This window comes from Carassius auratus, chromosome 30 (assembly GCF_003368295.1).
Source record: "Carassius auratus strain Wakin chromosome 30, ASM336829v1, whole genome shotgun sequence".
Taxonomy (NCBI): Eukaryota; Metazoa; Chordata; class Actinopteri; order Cypriniformes; family Cyprinidae; genus Carassius; species Carassius auratus.
This window is the reverse complement of record NC_039272.1, coordinates 12,860,831-12,877,169: the sequence shown is the minus strand read 5'-3', so window position 1 is coordinate 12,877,169 and position 16,339 is coordinate 12,860,831.

The following is a 16,339-nucleotide window of genomic DNA, read 5'->3' as shown; positions in this document are numbered from 1 at the left end:
TTATACAATAATCTGCAAAATCAAATTTTATATAATTTACACACACACACACACTTAACATTCAGAAGTTTGGGATCAGACAGATTTTTTATGATTTGTAAAGGTGTTTATATGCTCATCAAGGCTCCATTTATTTGATCAAAAATACAGGAAAAATGTAATATTGTGAAATATACATTAAAATCGAATTTAATCCTGTGATGGAAACTGTTGTGCTGTTTATATATCTATATAATTTAAATTTATGCATTTAGCAGACGCTTTTATCCAAAGTGATTTACAGTGCATTCAGGCTATCAATTTTTACCTATTATGTGTTCCTGGGGAATCGAACCCCCAACCTTCCGCTTGCAGTGCAATGCTCTACCAATTGATATTTTCGTGTGATACTTTTTTCAGGATTCTTTGATGAATAAAAAGTTTAAAAAAGACAAATTATTATTATTTGCTATCACCACTTAACAATTTTAACACATCCTTGCTGAATAAAGGTTTAAATTCTTTTTAAAAAGAAAGAATAAAAAATTACTATATTTATATTGTTAGAAAAGATTTATATTTAAAAGAAATGTCCTTCTTTTTTTATATATATAATATAAATAAAATATAAAGCAGCACAACAACTGTTTCCATTCCTGAAAATAAATCAGCATATTAGAGTGATTTCTGAAGGATCTTGTGACACTGAATACTGGAGTAATGATGCTGAAAATGTAGCTTTGCATCACAGGAATAGATTAAGGGCCCTAGTTTAATGATCTAAACGCAAAGTGTAAAGCGCACGGCACAGGTGACCTCGGGGCGTGTCCAAATCCACTTTTGCTATTTTAATCAAAACGGTTGGCGCGCCCGGGCGCATGGTCTAAACAGGTTGTCCCTATTCTCTCAATGAGTATTGGGTGTTTTTTTGGGCGTAGAGTGAAATAAACTAGTTTCATCTTCCATTCCCTTTAATAGCCAGTTGCGATGGTGCAATGACGGATTTTCTATTTACACGACGGAATTTGGCAAGCACAAAGACAGAACGTGTTTCCGAGATGAAACGGAGCTGTAAGTGTGCGAGCAATCCTTTAATTTTTAATATTTGGCATGTTTGTGTGCTACTGTGCGTCCATGTGTTTACTATATATTTTTTGCTATATTTGTTTAAATCTATATATATATATATATATATATATATATATATATATATATATATATATATATATATATATATATATATATATATATATATATATATATATAAAACATGCACATAACATTTTTTTGCATAATATCTGTCTTGATGGCATCAATTAGAAATAATGTTGTTAGTTTGGTATAGGAACATATTTTTCTAAAATGTTTTTCTTGGTGGCCCAATGTACCCACTGAGGTAAAATGGGCCACATGGTTTCAGCTAAAATGGTCCATCATCTGTGTCACTCACAAACACACATACACATGTGTTTGAGTGTGTGTGTGTGGAAATAAAATATATACTACCATTATTACAGTTGGGGGGTCGTGGTGAGTGTGTCACCATAACCCCCAACAGTAATAATTTTATTTACAGTGAGAATGGCAAACGAGAAGTAAGAGAGAGGAGATGAGAGAGGGAATAGGAAAGAGAGAGGAAGTGAGAGGAGGAGGAAGGATGAGAGAGGAGACAAGCAGAGGAGACAGGAAGTCGGAGAACAATTGAGGAGAAAGGAATGCAGAGGAAATGAGAGGAGACAGAAAGAGAAAATAGAGGAGGAGCAAGAATCAGAGAGGAAAGGATACAAAGATAAAACAGGGAGGGAAAGTAAGGCCAAACAACTATAATCTGTGGAAAGAGGAGAGGATGAAGGAGGCCTTAGATGAATACTGGAAGGGAGTGAAGAAAGGAATTACAGTGAGTGTGCACCTCTTATCACGAGCATGGGGTGTGCCGCGATCCATACTGCAAAGACTCATCAGTGGAAAGGTGACCGGAAGTGAACATGCGTCAGAGCGGAAGCCCTACCTTCCAGAGGAGGCGGAAAGGGAGCTTAAACAAAAAAGTAATCCAGCAAGCAACCAGCCAAGCAAGCCAGCAAGTACCCAGGCAGCAAGCAACCAAAAGGAAAAACAGGGCAAAAGAAGCAAATCACCTTGCAAAGCCTGCAACACCCACTATGGTGACCCAAATGACCCTAAGGCTAATGAGGAATGGGTAAAAACTGATCCATGTTCCTGACATCAGTTCAATGATCTATGTTGTTCCAAAATTTAATTTTTTAATTGCACGTTTAAATATGTTGTTTAATGCAGTTTAAATGTTATGTGCCTGTATAAGCAGTTGTGTTTTAAAATTATAATTGGATGATAAATTACTATTTCCCTTTACAGTTTGACCGACCCATTTTACCTGAAACTGCTCATGCAAAAAATGTTGGAACAACTGATGTTTCGAGAACTGTAAATTTTATTTCATAATTTAAACACAAAATTCAACATAAATAAACAGTCATTATTAATCATAAATACACATGGAATAGGCATATGGTATTGTATTATTGTCCCAAACGATTTACAAAAAGTCTGCCCAATTTAGCTGATATCACCCTACTAAGTATTGAATGTCCATACCTTGCATAATATAGCGCACAAACATTGTCCATATTCCATATGTCCTTGAACATCACTCTTTAACAGTGAAGCATGGTTAAGCACCATTAAATTCAATGCAACGCAATCTTAGAAGCACGGTCAGCATAATATTCCACGTAGTACATGGCTTAACACGGTCAAAAACTGTGTGCTACCCCACTACCAATACACCTTTTGTCTAATTACCCATGTAATCCTAATATCCCAATGTCAGAGCACCCCCAATGGACAAATATATAATTGCATTAAAATGGCTCCTACACACCGGCCCCTTAATTGCTCATGGCAGGAATACATAATTACAGAAACATACATAAAGGAGCCACAACAATTAAAGCAACATATACAGACATTTGGTCTTAAATTCAGGACATTATTGAACCATTGTCACCTCAATCATTTAACTCCAATAAAAGACAACGCTTTCCAACAGGTCGTTTCAGAACACTACCTTTGGTTTTAATCTTTACAGTACGTACTAAACCTTTATCATCTGGAAAAGTTTCCAGGACTCTACCAAGTGGCCATGATCCACAAGGTGCAGTAGGATCCAGTAAAAGAACAATGTCACCAGGAACAAAACTTTGTTGTTCCTTTGTCCACTTTTGACGTTTTTGTAACAGAGGTAGATACTCCCATATCCATCTTTTCCAGAAAAGGTCAGCTAAATACTGAACTTGCCTCCATCTTCTTTTCACGTACAGATCGGTCTTTTCAAAAAGTTCAGGTGGTAAAGCAGGCTTGCCTTGCATGAGAAGATGATTAGGGGTGAGGGCCTCCAGATCATTGGAATCACTAGAAAGCTTTGTAATCGGACGGTCATTTAAAATGGATTCCACTTCACACAGAATAGTATGGAATGATTCATCATCCAGCGTCTGTTGGCGAAGTACAGAACAAAGAATATTTCTCACCATGCGAATGATGCGCTCCCACGCACCTCCACAATGGGAGCCTGCTGGTGGATTAAAGCTCCACTGCACCCCTACTTGAAGTAACTCCTTTTCAATTTGCTTGATATTCCACACAGAAAGAGCCTCCTTCAACTCTCTGTTGGCACCAATGAAATTTGTTCCATTATCAGACCTAATGTGAGCTACCTGACCTCTTCGAGCAACAAATCTCCTTAAAGCATTTATACATCCATCAGTGTCCAAGGAGTAAGCTACTTCCAAATGCACTGCTCTAGTTGCCATACAAGTGAAAATTACTCCGTATCGCTTTACATTACTACGTCCTCTTCTTACTTTGATAGGACCAAAGTAATCCACTCCAGTGTTTGTAAAAGGTGGAAGATCAGGGGTAATTCGTTCAAGGGGAAGGTCTGACATCTTTTGCTCACCTGTCTTCCCTCTATAACGCCTACATACAACACATTTGGATATGATTTTTCTTGCAGGAGCATTTGCATTAGTAATCCAATATGTTTGTCTTAACTTGGATAAGATATGATTCCTACCACAATGGCCCAATAGTTCATGAATGTGACGAAGTAGAAGATGTGAAATGTGCTGACTCATTGGGCCCTATCTTGCACCCAGCGCAATTGACTTTGTACACCGACGCATGTGTCATTCCTATTTTGCACCCACGCAAAGCGCGCTTTTCCCTCCACAGAAGCACGTCGCTAAACTAGTGAATGAACTTGCGCTCCCTGGGTGGTTTAGCGCAAAAAAGGAGGCGTGTTCTGGCGCAAACGATCCCTGGTGCTATTTTGCTGTTCCATTAAACAATTGCGCCACTGACCAGAAAAAACCTAGTCTAAAGTCAGTGGCGCGTTGCGCGTTGTTCATTATGCTATTTTAAGGGCGCATGCTTGACCATAATGTATAGCGTGCACAACGCGCATACACTTTGCTCATGTAATCTACACAGATGCAACAGTTATTTTTGCAATTCATAAATTGTTACACTAAAAAATATTAACACGTGAGATGACGGAAATCATTGTGGTGTGCCACCAAGATGAGAAAAAATAGGCATAAATCTAGCTTACAAATTATTCAGGCTAATTGTAGTAATTAAGGATCAGACCTGTTGGCCAAATAGTGGCAAGACATATATGTATATAAGGACATCTGACAAATTGTGGCTATTTCCTCCCACGCCTGTTTAACCGACGCTATTTTGGGTGGGTTTCTCCCATCCCCATACAACACAACTTCTCTGTCTTTCACTGCTCTTACAAGAACATCAGTCTCCTCGGCTGTGAACTGCTCCTGGCGTGCGCCTGGTAAATACGCCATAATAATAGCAATCCATAATGGAACTTGCGCACCTGCTTTTAAAGGGAATGTTGGATGAAGTTCTGATTGGTTTATTTCACGTAACGCCCAAACCACACCTATGAATAATGAAGCTACTTCAGACCAACCCATTTTAGATTTGCGCCGGGCGCAAGAGCCATTTATCCCGCCGGGAAAATAGCAACAGCGCCGAGACCCACCCACAAAGTTACTTGCGCTTCGCGCTTTGACACTTGCGTTTCAGATCGTTAAAATAGGGCCCTTAGACAATATGACGGGGTGTTTGGATTCAATAGGCATAGCTGCCTTCCTGAGCCTTCCTCCTATCCTTATGAGTTCATTGTCCATTACAGGGTCCAGTCTATATAGACTGCTATTCATCTTGGCTCCATTAGAACCACTCTTCATTTGTTCAATTTCATCTTGAAATTGTTGTTGTTGACTGAAGCGAACAATAGCCATTTAAGCTTCACAGAGATCCTCCAATGACAAAGACAGTCCACCCTGTGTTGCTTTAAATAACTTCATTTGTCCATCCAAGGTAGATGTAGTAACATTGCAATTCAATGCCAGTTATTCTTTCCTTTTGAGTCATAGCCTATCTAGCACTTTTCTCAATTTGAGCATCCAAGCAACTGCCACTTTCAGTCTTTTCCACTCTGAGAAGTAGGTGATAAAGTAATTGTTAAAATTAGATGTACCTTGTAGAATAAAAGCATTTACCTTATGCTCTCTTTTGATCTCAGGATCATCCTCCTGAATGTTGTGTTCTTCTGTTGGAAGTGGTTGATAATCTTCTGATGTCCAAAGAAAACTAGGACCTTCAATCCATCTTTTGCTTTGCCCAAAGGTTTTGATCTGCATTCCACGTGAAGCATGATCTGCAGGATTTTCCTTTGTGGAAACATATCTCCATTGCTGGGGTTGTGTCCTTTCTCTTATGTAAGAGACCCTATTTGCAACAAAAGTCTGAAAGCGTTTGTCCTCATTTTTGATGTACTTGGGCACAGTCTGGCTGTCAGTCCGAAAAACTGAACTCTGTTCTCAGCATTTGGTCCACTTTAGCAGAGAGTACAGCGCCTAACCTGATTTTACCAAGTGAGACATGTTCCTGGGACAACATCGTTGTTGACCCTGGAACAACATTGTGATTAACCAATCAGATTTGAAGAACCAGTTTATAGATTTTGTGAAGTTTATGCTTAAAATCAGTGTTTGGTGCTTGTACATCAGTGTCATTCATCTATCATTTCCTCTGATTTTAGGGATTACTCATGGTTAAGGTTAGGTTTAGGTGTAGGGATATGGTTAAGAATATATTTTTGGAGTAAAATGTTGTTCCAGGGTCAACAAAATATGTTGACCTAGGAACACATCGGACTTGGCAAAATCAGGACGTGCGAGTACAGCTGCTGTTAGTTGCAGAAATGTCACATGCACTTTGTCCTCACTGTTGATCAGCTTGAGATAAGTAACCATGCCATATCCTCTTTCACAGGCATCAGAAAAATGATGTAAACAAGCATGCATGATTTGTCCAAAATCTGTGGGTTTTAGACATCGGTCCACTTGGAACTCTGACAACTTATCCAAATCAGAAATCCAACTATTCCACTGTGTTTGAAGTCTTGGGGGTATATTCTCATCCCAACTCAGATTCTGTCTACACATCTCCTGTAGGAGTAGGATCATACACAGAACAGACAGTAGACAGGATTCCTCTTCTTGTACATTGTTGTGCTTTCAACTGCATTCTAAATTGAAACACATCCACCTCTGTACACCACTGAAGACCCAAAGTTCTTTCCACAGGTAACTTATCCTTAGCTAAATCCAAACACTGGACGTCTTTACTTCTGGATTCCTCTGGAACTGATTGCAGTACCTTGCGACTGTTACTGATCCACTTGATCAAAGAAAACCCACCCTTTTGATGAAATAATGACAGCTGCCTGCCAAAAGAGTGATTGATTGTCTGTTGCAGTTTGTTTTAATGCGTAACAGGCACAACTTGGAAAGGATACAGCTCTGAACAGATGAACTGTCATTCAGTAAGTAGAAACTTCCTGTTTCAAGTCTCCATCAGACCACCATAGAAACCGAAGAAAGTCAACATCCTCTTTAGACACCTTAACCTGATGAAACATAGCTTGAATGTCAGCCATCAATGATATGGGCTCCTGCCTGAATCGTATCAAAACTCCCAGAAGTGAATTTGTACGGTTGTGACCTTGCAACAGTTGGTTGTTAAGTGATGCACCCTTAAATGTTGTTCCACAATCAAATACAACTCTCAATGTTCCCTTTTTTGGATGGAACACTCCATGATGAGGAACATACCAAACCTTACCATCATCACGATCTAACTGGTCTTCTGGCACCTTCTCAGCATAACCTTTCTATAGAACATCAGAAAGGAAACGTGTATATTCCTCATGAAACTGTTTGTTCTTTTCAAATTTCCTTTTGCACCTTTGCTTGGCGACACACAAGTTGTTAGGCAATATCACATCATTAGTTTGAAATGGTAACTTAAGATTGTAATGTCCATCCTGTAGCTTAACTGACTTGTCCATTATTTCTATAAACTTCAGATCCTCTCTGGACATCTCTTTCTTATCCACCATGTTTTCATTAAAGTCGCAATTATACTGATGTTGAAGCAATTTCTCAAGCTTTCCAATAGAAATGCTGTTGACAGTAACAAAAGGTGTGCCAGTATCATTCCTGCGGTCACTACTCCTCTCTGAAAGTCCATTAACAACCCACCCCAGTAAGGTTCTAATGGCCTAGGGTCTATTACCATAGCCATTTATTACTTCCCATGGCTCCATCACTTGGGACGCATTGGCTCCAATGAGTAAATCAACATTAGCCTCAATGTGTGTAAGTTTCACTCTGTCCAGATATGGCCATTTGAAAATTTCCTCCTGTGTTACAATGTTATCGGAGTTGACAGGCATTTTCTTCTGAGTATACACTTCCGGAAGGGAAAATAAATTATTGTTGTTGATTCCACTTATCTCCAAACCAGTTAGCACATTACAAGATACAGACTGCTCTTGTCCCATAGTGCGCAGAAAACCCTTAACCCTTTTACCTCTGATGTTCAGTTCATCCATCAACTGCTTGGAGCAAAATGTAGCTGAACTCCCAGTATCCAGAAAAGCATAAGTTTTAATTATTTTGTCGCCTTTGGATGATTTTACTTGCACTGGAATGATTGACAGAAGGCATTTTTCATTACCGGCCCCTGTATGTCCACAAGTTTGCGCAGACACTAGGCTACTTTTTTGCCCCTTGTCCTCCACAACTGGCTTGTGATGTATGTGCAACACTGACGGATGTATCTGATTACAAACTTCACACACAAGGCGGTCGTCACATTCCCTACTCATATGTCCAGACTTCAAACAGCTGAAACAAACTCCTGTTTCTTTTAAAAAGACAAGCTTTTCTTGTTGGGACTTATTTTTTAAAATTTCACACTTTTTTAAAACATGATTTTCTTGACAGAACAAGCAAGTTGTGTTATCATTGGTCTTGTATACGGAATGGTTTCTCAATTGTGATGTTACATATCCCCTCAGAGCTGAATTAACATTTGTAACATTTGTAGCAAAACTGTTTCCCTTGAATGTCCTGCTAACTGCACTTGGTTGCTTATCCTGAATGCATCCAAACACAGGATCTGATGCCATCTTTGCTTGTCGTTCGATGAAGTCCACAATATGTGAGAATTTTGCTCTACCTTGATTCAACTCCATTATCTCACAAGCTCGTTCTCTCCAGCGTTCTCTCAATTTGAAAGGTAGCTTCATTATCACAGTTCTCATATTACTTGGCATGTTTAATTCTTGCATATAAGAGATATTATCAATGATGTTACAACATGCACGCAAAAACAACGAATATGCATGAAGACCTTGTGCATCCTCAGTCCTTAATGATGGCCAACTCAAAGCCCTTTCCATATATGCAGCTGCAATCTGGAATTCATCACCGAATTGCTCCTGCAGAAGTTTCTTGGCTAATAAAAAACCTACTTCTGGATCAAGATGTTGGCAACTTTGAACCAGTACTCTGGGTTGTCATGTCGTGAATTGCTCCAGAAAATACAAGCAGTCCCTTTTACTACGAGTCTTTTCTTCAACACTGTGCTCAAAAGCTCTAATGAATGGCACATATTGAAGTGGATTACCATCAACGATTGGAATCTCTCTTTTGGGAAGCGTTTGAGGTTGAACTTGATGTACCAGATATGTTGCCAATTCTTCTTGCCTTTTCAGAATCTCATACAAGGGTTCACCTTGAGATGGAAGACAATTCACAGCTTGAGATGTTGTTATATTATCTCTGGAACGTTGAGTAAAAGAACATGAGTCCTGTTGTTGGTAAGTACTGCTTTCTTGAATGTTCAACACTTTTTTAGGCTGCATTAATTTTGATCGTTTTGTGCTGTTACAGGAAGCACCAACTGATTGTGTTGGAATGCTGCTGATAACTCCAGCTGTATCCATTGGTATTTCACTCATTGGCACATATTCAATAACTTGTGGATTTAACACCTTTGGTCTTGTGGAATAAAGAACTTAATTTCCTGCCACATCCCTTGAAATCTGAGCCTTTGTTGATCCTTTTCGATTAGAATGTGAACTGCCAGTACGTGAGCATTTGCTATGACTGTCGATTGTCCTAAAAACAGCAATTTTTGCAGTAGATGCTGCAATTTCAGAATCTACTTCCAGTTGTTCCATTTTTTTTCTCAATTCCTCCTGTTGTATTTCAATTGCATGTTTAGTTTTTAATGCAGTGGCACGTGCCACAAGTTGCAGCTTTCTCTGCCTCTGCCTGTATGCATGCTGATAAAATGGAAGAAATTCTGCTGCTTGAACTACAGTTACTAAATACAGTGGTAACTTTTGATGCATTTGAAACACTGTCCTCAGAACAACATCATCATTAACATTTACATCAACCCCTTCAGATATTACAGGTACAGACAGCCATACGTTCACATGTTCAGTGAACTCATTAATCGGAATCAGTTTTGCCTTGAACCATATATCATGTTTCTCAATTTCATTGTCAGGCAATACAGTCAACAATGCATCATGCGTTTCCTAAACACAAATCATTGAAGTTTTCATACATGTTTCGTACTTCAGACTCATATTCTTTGTTACTTAGCATCAAACTTTTAATAGTCTCAATCATTTTTTGTGCTTTGTTAAGCTTTGCCTTTCTCAGTTTTTGTAATGAATCAAGTCTTTCCACCAAAGCCTTTGCTGTGAGTTTAATTGTCCTTTTTTGCATTTCAGGTTCATTTTCATTACAAACCTTTGTCACAGTGGATTCCTCCGCGGCCAAACACTGCTCATCCATATTGCACACAGTACTCAAAACCTCATGCAGTACAAAGAATAAATGTGTAACCTTTGGCAAGTGTGCACACAGAGTCAATGGCCATTAAACATTTGTTGTTGCAACAGTACCTTTTAATCCGTTGCCCAATCAAGCCTTGTCCCAGCAACAAACAATCCAACAGGAACAGTGAATCCAGTATGAATCCAACTGGAACAATGAATCACATTTCCATGACGAAATCCAATATCCATTAAACGAATCCTTGATGCTGAAGAACTCATACTAAACTAAGCCTCCGTCTCTAAAGTGGCATCCTAGCTTATACTCACAGTCCACTGGAAGAAGTTTTTGACTAATGTAACAGCTTTTCATTAAGCTGCTGTTGTACTGGTAATAGGAGTGAGCAAGTAGTCAAGGCGTATAAACTCCATGAATACAGATGTAAGAGGCAACATTGTCTTTTATTTATTGTGCTCTCATTGATTAACGTTGCTTCCAGTTAGCTTCTTGTAGTGTCTCATTCTTTGTTGTTCAAAGAATCAAAGTCCATACCTTGCATAATATAGCACACAAACATTGTCCATATTCCATATGTCCTTGATCATCACTCTTTAACAGTGATAGCACCATTAAATTCAATCCAACACAATCTTAGAAGCACGGTCAGCATAATATTCCACGTAGTACATGGCTTAACACGGTCAAAAACTGTGTGCTTCCCCACTACCAATACACCTGTTGTCTAATTACCAATGTGCTCCTAATATGCCAATGTCAGAGCACCCCCAATGGACGAATATATAATTGCATTAAAATGGCTCCTACACTCGTAATACAAGTGCGTTATCATGTAGAAGCAGGCATTGTCCTTCTTCTGTGGAGGCAGCTTTTAGCCACACTATGACATCATAAAGTTGCACATTCCATTAGTTATAATTAATGCTGTTTTTAAAATAAAGAGAACGATTTGAGTTTTGATAAGTACAGGACGTTTCATAGTACATTGACCTGTTATATATAAAAAGGTGCATTTTGAGCTCCAGAGACAGAACATCTAACGGTATGTACAAATAGTCACAAGATTAATGTCACCTCATCTCATCTCTTTTTTTCTATAAAGTTGTACAGAACTTTTTGCTATATGCAGTACTAAAGTTGAAGGTGTAGAACCTGACTGTAATAAAGATATGATTAGGTGATGGCTTTAATATTATATTAAAGCCTATAATATAAGGGATGTCAAACAATGTTATGCAAAGGTTCCAAAAATAAACCTTAATAAAGTATTTAAAATTAAACTGATCAAACACTATTTTCCCATTTGCCATCTAATTTACTGGACGCCCATCTTGTGATTCATTCAAATATTTGTTCAGATAGTGTACTTGCTTCATTTCCCCAATAATATGTCTGGCAGGCGTAATGCTAAGATAAGCCTTATCCATCAGTTTCCAATTTGAAAATAATCACTGTATTGGTTTAATACAGCATGCTCTTCAATATTTTACCTTATGCATCTTGAATTTATGTATTATGTTCATTACTGAAGATTTCACTATGGCAATAGCATTGAATTGTACTGGTTTATCAGTATTTCTTGGTTGTCTTGATCACGTAACTCTTTAAGGTGATGCCTTGCACATCAGAATTAGACTCAGGAAAACATATTTTCTTCAGTTTCAGCCTTTCTTGATTTACTTGTCAACTTATTTCACTCTTAAAGGAATACATCACCCAAAAATAAAAATTCTGTCTTTAATCTACTATGCTTTTTTGCCCTGCATAGACTTAAATGTTACGGAAAGGTTCCCAGGCCCAGACACATAGTAAGGACATTATTAAAATAGTCTATGTGACATCAGTGGTTGGTCACTTTACTAATCTACTAGAATACATTTTGTGTGCAAAGAAAAAAAAAAAAAAGATTTTATTCACCAATTCTTCTCCAGGTCACCTGTCCATTTAAGCGGAACTACTGATATGTTCTTTTTTCTGATAAATGCCTTGAGGCACATTTGAGTTTATTTTCCTTTGCAGGAAATCCTCTACTTATTGCTGATTCATGAACTCCCACTCCTCATGAACTCTTATCTGCTTTTTATGTAATTAATGAAGTCAGATTGTGTTTGTCTATAATTGTGGCATTCATGGAAATCATGGCGTGCTTATTAAACAGCACGGATATTTTCAAAGGCTTCACAAACGTATTCTTGCCACTGTATCTCAAATGCATTGATAATGATTTTATCGTACTGATTTGCTTCATTAATGAATTATGTTTCTGGAATTCAATACATAAGAAGGTGCTAAGAAGCGCATGAATTGCAGGATAAAACCCTGACTCATCCTAATATTTAATCTAAAAACTCTCCAAGCACAATGCAATTATATATATATATATATATATATATATATATATATATATATATATATAAACTTTTAAATGTGAATGTGAATACGCTGAAACACATTAAAACCAGATATTTTTAGAAGGCAAAGAACAGCTGTCTTGGATCATGCAAAACAGATTTTGACAATGAATAAGACCGGAAGGACCAAGTCCAGTACCACCGCTCCATATGCAGAGTACACAGTTTGCGTAGGGAACCAACTCCCGGGGGGCACCCTCCCAGCTGCTCAAAAAAAACTTTTGTTTTATATTAACACATACGTATACAGAAATAAACATGTAAACATGAACATCATGTATACATAATTATAAAAAATGTGTTTCACGGTGAAGAAGCACGTCTACGCTCCATTCACCCATCTGTGCCCATTTTGCGTTGTGTGTATGGATGAACAGGACCAGGTAACAGGTATTACTCAGGCCACATTTTATTCTGCATGAATGAAAGAACACAATAATCTAAACAAGCTTGAATCTTTGGCCTTGTCTGACATTTGTAAATTCAACCTCTCCTCTGAAGCACATTTTACAGTTTTCATGTTTCTCATGTAAAAAAAAATCAGAATCAAAACCTATCAGTGAAAGGGATTATTTTAACAACAAAGCTTGCACACTCTTACTTAATGAACTCTCTCCAAAAACACATGCTTCATATTATTCACACAATCTTCATACATGTTAAAATAAGAGTAAAGTGCATTTTATAATAAAATTACATGTACATGCATTATTAAAATAAAACTCATTTCATATCAGCGCAACTCGCCTCTTCTCAGTCTGTCTCAATTAGACTTTTTTACTTCTTTACCAGCCCGTGTTGTAATTTCCCCTTGTGCTTGTATAGGTCCTGACACTGACACATCACAGACAGGTAAGTCAGAATTAATAACATCTGAATTGGTTAAGTCAAATTACTTAACCAGGGAGCGACTGGCCTGGACTGTCTTGAACAGGATTAATAGTAAGTGTCACCACTTTCGTCCTCTTCCTGTTCTGTCAGCATATTAAGAGGGTTTGAACTTTGTGAGACATGAACAGAACCTGTTCTGTTTTTTTTTTCGATCTTCATCTTCGTCTTCATCCAATCGGCTTTCACATTGTAAATCATCTGATCAATCAAGCTGTTGATCCACGTTTCGTCCTCAGGACGTCACTGGTAAGAAACTGATATCTAAGAACACATTCCAATGTACCATTTTAATGTGTCCTTTTTCATTCTTCCTGTGTACAGTGGGAAACATTTTCCACAGTCACTAAACAAACCATTGGTAACACACTGCGCCGCAATGGACTGAAATCCTGCAGCACCCCCTGCTCAAGAAAGGCACTGTTTTTAATTTTGCCAAAGAACAAGTGATTCAGAGAAGGCTTGGGAGAAATTCCAGTGGTCATATGAGACCAAAACTTTGGCATTAACTCCACTCGCCGTGTTTGAAGGGAGAGAAATGCTGACTATGACCCCAAGAACACCTTCCCTCCAGTCAAGCACAGAGGTGGAAACATTATGCTTTTTGATCTGTTTTTCTGCTAAGAGTACAGGATGACTTCGCTGCATTGACGAGCTAATGGATGGGGCCATGTACTGTAAAATCTTGGATGAAAACCTCCTTCCCTAAGCCAGAACACTGTAGATGGGTCACGGATGGGCCTTCCAGCATAACAATGACTTGAAACATACCGGCAAGGCAACAAAGGAATGGCTCAAGAAGAAGCACATTAAGGTCATGGAGTGGCCCTACAAGTCTCCGGATCTCAATCTGTGGAGGGAGCTGATACTTGGAGTTGCCAAATGACAGCCAAGAAACCTAAGGATTTATAGAGGATCTGTAAAGAGGATTGGATCAAAATCCCTCCTGAAATGTGTGCAACCCTGGTGACCAACTACAAAAAACTATCTCCATTCTTGCCAACAAGGTTTCCTGCACCAAGTAATAAGTCATATTTTGCTTGGGAATCAAATACTTACTTCACTCATTGAAATGCAAATAAATTTCTAACCATTATATAATGTTTTTCTGCCTATATATGTTAAAATAAACATACCATAAAATTACAGACCCTTCATTACTTTGTAGGTGGGCAAACTTACAAAATCAGCAGGGATCAAATATTTCCCCCACTGTATGAAGGTCATTATCCACAATTGTGTACACAGTAGGTTCCCATCTGCCAAAATTATTTCCCCTCTATCTCCTTTATTGGCAATGAGCATCTCAAGACAAGAATTATTCTAGCCTGTACTTGGTTACCAGCAAGATTGTGAAGGCCATGTAAAAACATTTGTTCCATGCTCTGAGGTAGAACATACTGATGTCTTTTTTGTCTTCTTATTGGGCCCTAATACTCAACCTTCAGACAAAACACATCCTGTATTCCTTCTCTTATGACATCAGCTTCAGTAAGTAGTTGTAACGCTCATTCATGAGTTGATTTTCCTTGCTTTTCACACACTCCACTTAAATTCCAGAAATTCTTGCTTCTTCTGTGACAGGGTCAAAGTCTTGCTGTCAAATCTAGGTCAAACTATTTCTTCCTCTTCTTGAATTTGGGAGAGCACAGCACTTAGGATCAGAAGGATCAAGTCAAACAGGAAACCTGGCAAACAAGCAGAGGCCTAATAACAAATACTACTATACATTTGGAGAGAGCCAGGGATTTTTCTTACAGGAATGTTTTGAAATACTTAACCTGTAAATTTGTTAAGAGACATAAACATGGATAGGAAAATATGTATGGATGAATAGGATTAAGCAACAGGAATTACTCGGGCCATATTTTATTTAGAGTAGCATCAACCTCTCCTTGGTCGCACTTCCCACAAACTGAAGCACATTTTACAGTTTTCATGTTTCTTATATATTCAAATTAAATAGAGTTCAACATATTTCATAAAAAAATAAAGCTTTTTACATAAATTCAAAACAGTTTTAACAGAAGAATGAAGAGAAAGAAAATCTGTGGCCTTCTTTCACATTTGTAACGTCAACCTATCAGTGTAAGGGATTTTGTTATTCAAACAATCTTCAAACTTTTAAATAAGAGGAATGTTTATTTTAGAACAAATATAAACCTTCACTGTAAAAACTAAATTCCACCTCCTGCAAAAAATTTTTTTTATAATGTTAGTATATCACAAACACTTTAAATAGCTGACTCTCTCTGGCACAACTAAATATTACATTTCAAATGTAATGATAAATGTGCTCAATCATGACTCTCATTTAGGTGTAAATCAGTCCATCACACTGACTACTGCTGTACTTTGAGTTCTTTGGAGACACTTTACTTGGTCCTTACATCCCTTTGTCCTTGTTCCTTACATGTTCAATTGGTTGACTTTATACTTTTTAGAAAGCCAGTGACTAAGTACTGCAAACTTACGGTGTACCATCAAAACCATACTACAACATCTACACATCCTTAGACTGGAAAGCCCCTTCCAGTGATCCAGAATTCTAAGGGATGGAAAATAAAATAAAATAAAACTTCAATAAGTAATATCTTTGATTTGACATGCTTATCCATCTGCATGCAATATACAGTTCCAGTATCACCCTATTTGCTGTTGGAATTTCAACTGTTAGGAATTTACTCCACAAAACCAAGTCGTTAAACACAAGCTGGAAGTATTAAAGTTGTCATAAACAATAGGTTCTTCCCCTGGGATGTGTCAGATGAATGTGGTCTTGTCATTCAGCATCAT